Source organism: Artibeus jamaicensis, unplaced genomic scaffold, assembly GCF_021234435.1.
Source record: "Artibeus jamaicensis isolate MK-2021 breed Jamaican fruit bat unplaced genomic scaffold, CSHL_Jam_final contig_956, whole genome shotgun sequence".
NCBI classification, from domain to species: Eukaryota; Metazoa; Chordata; class Mammalia; order Chiroptera; family Phyllostomidae; genus Artibeus; species Artibeus jamaicensis.
In genome coordinates this window covers 2,021,210-2,027,993 of record NW_026522021.1, presented here as the reverse complement: position 1 = coordinate 2,027,993, position 6,784 = coordinate 2,021,210, and positions in this window count along the sequence as shown.

The window sequence follows — 6,784 nt, the reverse complement described above, 5'->3', positions numbered from 1 at the left end:
TGGATGGACCTAGAGAACATTATGCTAAGTGAAATAGGCCAGTCAGAGAAAGACAAATACCATATGATTTCGCTCATAAGTGGACTGCAATGAAAAAAACTGAACTAACAAGCAAAACAGAGACAAACTCATAGATGGCAGGTGACAGCTAAGGAGGAGGGGCGGGGGTAGAGGAATTGAGCAAAAAGGAAAAAAGACTCATGGACCCGGACAACAGTGTGGTGATTTCAGGGGTGGGTATAAGGGGACTAAATGGTAATGGAAAAAAATACAACTAAAAAAATTTTTTTAAAGACCAGAAAAATAAAATAAAATGTTTTGGGCCTTAATAAAAAATTAAAATAACTTAGCATCTAACTCAAGAAATTAGAAAAAGAATAACAAAATCAACCTAATAGAAGCAAATGACATAAATGGATTCAATCAGAAATTAAGTTAGAAAACAAACTAAAAAACCCAGTAGAACTGATAAACAAAATGAATGCTCCTAGCCCTGGCTGGTGTGGCTCAGTGGATTGAGCACCAGTGTGTGAACCAAAGTGTTGCAGGTTTGATCCCCAGTCAGGGCACATGCCTGGGTTGCAGGCCAGGTCCCCAGTGGAAGACTTAAGAGAGGCAACCATACATTGACATTTCTCTCCCTTTCTTTCTCCCTCCCTTCCCCTCTCTCAAAAAATAAAGAAATAAAAAAGTGGAAGCTTCTTTAATATAATAAAATATATTTGTTAACCCAATAGTCAACATCAAGATTAATGGGGAAATAAAGATACATTTCCATTAAAGGAAGGGATATTAAGATCTTTAATTTAAGATATTAATGGATATATGTGTCACTATGGAGCCATGCCTCTCTGTTGCCTGCTGGACTGTATGTGTTTTCTCCTCACTCTGCAGCCTACAATAAGTATGCCCCATCCCAAACATTCTACCTATGACCCACCCACCTGTCAGCTCCCAGCCCTTCCCCCAGCATATCAAAGGCCACAGGTAATACTTTGTTAATACCCCCTTAAAAGCTTTACATATGTTGCTGTAGTCCATGATAATTAGAGCTCTAATTAGCAAATGGGAAGTACCACTAGAACCAGGCAGACAGTCATAGTCAGGGAAACTCTAGCTTTCTTGTAAAGTTTCTTCTGTTATTTCTCTCCTCATAGAATAAGAAAAGATATCGACTATTAATTAACTACTTCTAAATATTTAGCAACTTAATTAGACAAGAGACACAGAGATAGAAAAAAAATCAAAGGAAGTTAAAAGTGTCATTATTTGAAGACAACATGATCTCCACCTGGAAAAACGAAGAAAATCAGCTGAAAAGAAAAGTATTATAAACACTAAGTGACTATTTACCAGTAGGAGACTGGTACAGTACTGAGGCTGTAACAGAGCACCCAGCTTCTTGGGAACCTGTCAGGAATCTGGTGGCAAGTTCAACTCTATCAGGTTCCTTCTCTCATAGAGGGTGTGGGGATTTATACATTCTGTTTATTCTGTATTTGGGTTTTCTTTCCCAGCAGGTCTTACCTCTGACTATTTCACCATCCCTGGACTTTGCAGAACGCAGGGTGGTCCAGACAAAATTGTTTCCAACTAAGACGCTCACTTTCCAATGAAAGAAATAAGACAGGTGGCAATCCCTGGGCCATTATCATGTTTCCCGTCCACCAGAAGCAGCTGGCCCTATAGAACAATGAAATGTTGTTCTGAAAACAGATAGCAGTATCCAGGAGAACGCACCCATGAGGCTAGGATGCTTTCTTGCAGAAAGTGATATGTGATCTCAAACGGTGACTGAAATGTGGTGTCAGTTCTCTCTCAGCCCATATAGAGGTCCAGAAAACAAGAGTTGGGTGGGGGCGGAGGGTGGAGGGTGGCAGCTCTCACTATTACTTTTCTCTCTAAAAATGCTTTCCATACCTCAAGGGTGAAGTGTTTTCAGCTGGGGACCCAATAAAGGTTCCACCTGTCCATTTGGGATTCCTGCTGCCACTAGGGCAATAGCAGAAAAGGGTGTTCCTGTGCTAGTGTGCCCCCGATTATGAAGGGTTGTTACTCCCTGTTTGGGGCTGGGAGGGGCAGAGGTGGGTGCCTCCTTGCACCACCACACCCAGTGGTACAAATTAACAGAAAGCCATCACAATCCATCTTAACATTCTAATTTATCCCACTATTCTAATAGTATCCCACTATTGTATACATCAGGGTTTGGTGGTAGCTAAGGCTACCAACTTGTTCAAGGTTTAGGATGATAAAAAATAACCCTTGGCTAATGAGAAACCATAGGAGAAAAGGGAAGCCCTTAGTAACTGTGACTCTGAAATTTAGAAGGAATGTTTAACGTAGTCTGAGATGTCACATTTGCATATCTGGATGTGACTTGGTGTTGTCTCTTTTTAGGGACTTACAGTGCATTCATGGCTTTGATAACTGGATAAGTGGAATAAAGTACACATTTGGTGCCCAGAGCTTAATTAGTTCTGGGCCCTCTTCTCGGTCTACAAGCAACTTCATCGAGTCCCGTGGCTTTAAGTAACTCCTCTATACTAATGACCCCTAAACCTCTTGCAAATCCAGACTATATATTTAACTGCCTATTTGATTAACTCCTTGGATTCCTCCCAGGGGTCTCAAATTAACATGTCCAAAGCAAAACTATTAATTTCTGGCTATCAGTACCCCTTTTTCTAACAAATGGTACCATAAGCCACCCAGCCACTCAAAACAAAAATATAGAGCTTCCCTGTCCGATATGGTAGCCACGAACCACATATGGCCATTTAAACTTAAATTTTATTTAATTAATGTTAAATTTAAAATTTTTCATGGTCTCAGTTTTACTAGTCTCATTTCCAGTGCTCAATAGCTACATACATGTGGCTAGTAACTAACTACCATATTATACAGGCACAGAACATTTCCATCGTCACAGAGTGTTCTAATGGATGGCAGTACTCTAGAGAGGTTGTTGTTAATTTCTCTTTCTCTCACCTCCCATGTGTAGTCCATTAACAAGTCCTATGGACTTTACTTCCAAAGCACTGCCTAAATCAATCCATTTCTCTCCAACCCACCCCTACCACCTTGGTCTATGCCACCATCACCTTTCATTTGGACTGCATAACTCACTTTCTAATTGCCCTAGTTTCAATCTTACCCAGCTATCACCATTTCCACTATAGTAGACAGCATAATTTTTTCTTCAAAACTGAAAATCAGATCATGTCTTTGCACCCGCTACAATCCTTCCAATGGCTTCTGTGGCTGAGACTGTGATTTTATCCTAATATCCTTTCTCTCCTTCAACGTCAGTAATAGGACCTCTGAAGTTCGGGTGAGCATACGGAGGCCCAAAATAAAGAGTACATTTTTCAGGGTCCCTCCTTGCACTTAGGTGTGGTCATGTGACTGACTTCTGACCACTGTGGTTGTGTGCCATTTCATGGCATGGAATGTCTTTAAAAAGAGCAGGATCTTCCTGCTGCTGTAACAAACATGATGGCTGAAGCTTGGGAGTGGAGTTTAATGCATTATGGAGCAACAAAATAGAGGGAGGCTCGTCCCTTACACAGTGCATCAACCCACCAACCCTAGAAGGCTGACATAGACTTCCACATGAGAAAAATAAACTTCATCTGGCTTAAGCCCCAATTATTTTGAGTTCTCTGTCACAGCAGGTCCTAATTCTAACTAATACCCCTTCCCATTATACTTAGAAGAAAATCCAAACTCCTTGCCGAAGTCCGAAGGTTCTGCACAATCTGGTCACACTCCAGTATAATCTCTCCACTTTCCCCTCATTCACCATGCATGCTTCAGTGGCTATGGCTTTCTTTTTTGTTGCTTCAAGACACAAAGCTTGGAACTTCCAGCCAAGATGGAGGTGTAGGTAGACACACTGTGCCTCCTTGCACAACCAAAATAAGGACAACAATTTAGAAACAAAATAACAACCAGAACTGACAGAAAATTGAACTGTATGGAAGTCAGACAACCAAGGAGATAAAATAGACACATTCATCCAGACCAGTAAGCAGGGTGGAGTCAGACAGCCGGACGGGGAGGGGTTGAGGCACAAAAGGCAGTGGCACTGGGCACAAAAGGCACCTTGGTCTCAAGAGACGACAGCCGGTGGACCCTGGGTGCACAGGCAGCAGCTGGCAGACCCCGGGTGTGGGGTGGCAACAGGCAGACCCAGCAAGGCAGCCATTGTGAAGCAAGGTACTGAGCGCAAGGTGGCTGACCAGGCAGTCCAACATTTGTGCTCAGATAAACCAGGTGAAGTTGGGGAGCGAGACAGACTGCACAACCCAGGGTGCACAACCCATGGTCCCAGCGCCGGGAAATAAAGCCTCAAAACACCAATTGAAAACACCTGTGAGTGTTGAGTTGCAGGGAGAGACTCCCAGCCTCACAGGAGAGTTCATTGGAGAGACCCACGGGGTCCTAGAACATACACAAGCCCACCCACACAGGAATCAGCTTCAGAAAGGCCCAGTTTGCTTGGGGGAAGCAGCGTAAGGGATTGAGATCCAACAGGGAGGGGAGCAAGCACCATTGTTCCCTCTTGGACTTCGCCCCCACATACAGCATCCCAACCCAGCAACTGGGTTGCCCCGCCCTGGTGAACACCTGTTACTTCCCCTCATAAGTAACAGGAAAGACAAGACAAAAAAAAATGGCCCAAACGGAAGAACAGATTAAAGCTCCACAGCAAATACAACTAAGCAATGAACAGATAGCCAACCTATCAGATGCACAGTTCAAAGCACTGGCGATCAGGATGCTCACAGAATTGGTTGAATTTGGTCACAAACTCGATGAATAAATGAAGGCTACACTAAGTGAAATGAAGGAAAATACACAGGGAGCCAATAGTGATGGGAAGAAAACTGGGACTTAAATCAATGGAGTGGACCAGAAGGAAGAAACAACCAAACAGAAAAGAATGAAGAAACGAGAATTCAGAAAAAATGAGGAGAGGCTTAGGAACCTCCAAGACATCTTTAAATGTTCCAACATCTGACTTATAGGGGTGCCAGAAGGGGAAGATAAAGAGCAACAAGTGGACAAGTCATTTGAACAAATAATAAAGGAGAATTTCCCCAATCCGGCAAAGGAAATAGACTTCCAGGAAGTCCAGGAAGCTCAGAGAGTCCCAAAGAAGTTGGACCCAAGGAGGAACACACCAAGACACATCATCACTACATTACCCAAGATTAAAATGAAGGAGAGAATCCTAGAAGCAGCAAGAGAAAAGGAGACAGTTACCTACAAAGGAGTTCCCATCAGACTGTCAGCTGATTTCTCAAAAAACACCTTACAGGCAAGAAGGGGCTGGAAAAAGTATTCCAAGTCATGAAAGGCAAGGACCTACAACCAAGATTGCTCTATCCAGCAAAGCTTTCATTTAGAATGGAAGGGCAGATAAAGTGCTTCTCAGATAAGGTCAAGTTAAAGGAGTTCATCATCACCAAGCCCTTATTTTATGAAATGTAAAGGGACTTATCTAAGAAAAAGAAGATAGCCCTAGCTGGTGTAGCTCAGTGGACTGAGCATGAGCCTGCGAACCAAAGGATCACGGTTCAATTTTCAGTCAGGGCACATGCCTGGGTTGCAGGCCAGTTCCCAGCAGGGAACTCATGAGAGGCAACCATACATTGATATTTCTCTCCCTCTGTCCTTTCCTTCCCCTCTAGAGATAAATAAAATTGTAAAAAAAAAATTAAGAAAAAGAAGATAAAAAAAAACATGTAGAGTAAAATGACAGCAAACTCACAATTACTAGCAACCACACCTAAAACAAAAACAGAAACAAACTAAGCAAACAACTAGAACAGGAACAGAACCACAGAAATATAGATCACCTGGAGGGTTAGCAACAGGGGAGTGGGAGGAGGAGAGAGGGAAAAGGTACAGAGAATAAGTAGCATAGATGGTAAGTAGAAAATAGACAGGGGGAGGGCAAGAATAGTATGGGAAATGTAGAAGCTAAAGAACTTATGACACATGGACATGAACTAAGGGGGGGAAATGTGGATGGGAGAGGGTGTGTAGGGTGGATGGAAATGAAGGGGGGAAAGAGGACAACTGTAATAGCATAATCAATAAAATATATTTTTAAAAAAAGACAAAGCTTGTTTCTGCTTTAGGGCCTTTGTACTTCTTCTGCCTGCCTTGCTCCTTCTCAGATCTCCTTATGGCAGACTCCTTTTTGTTAATCAGGTTTCAGCTTAAATATCACTGCTTTAGAGTTCCCCTGAACAGTCTAAAATACCCTAGAAGTCACTCTCTTATACCTTATTTTGATTCTCTTCGTAGTACTTGTCACTAACTGATGATTTTTTAACTTGTTTATTGTGTGCTTTCCCCTACTGGAATGTAAGATCCATGAAGATAGGAATTTTGATTGGTTGTCTAGAACCATTCCTGAAACCATGACTGTCAATAAATATTTGTCAAATACTATTCTATGGACAGTGTGGTGATTAAAAGCAGGTTTTCTAGAGACAGACAGCCCAGCGCAGTTGTGTGATCTACTGCAAACTGTATAATTTAAGACTGTAAAATGAGATTTCCTATGGCATAGGGCAGGAGTAAATAAAATAACATTTATAAAGCACTCCCTCTCTTTCTCCATCCCTTCCTCTGAGAGCTCCCTCCTTCCCTCTCCCCTCAGTCCCTCTATGGCCACTTCTCTTTTGCTTTGCGTGCCTCTCTGCATACTCTAGCTAAGACTAGGCCTTTGAAATTTGGCGGGAATTAACGTCAATGGGAGGACCAG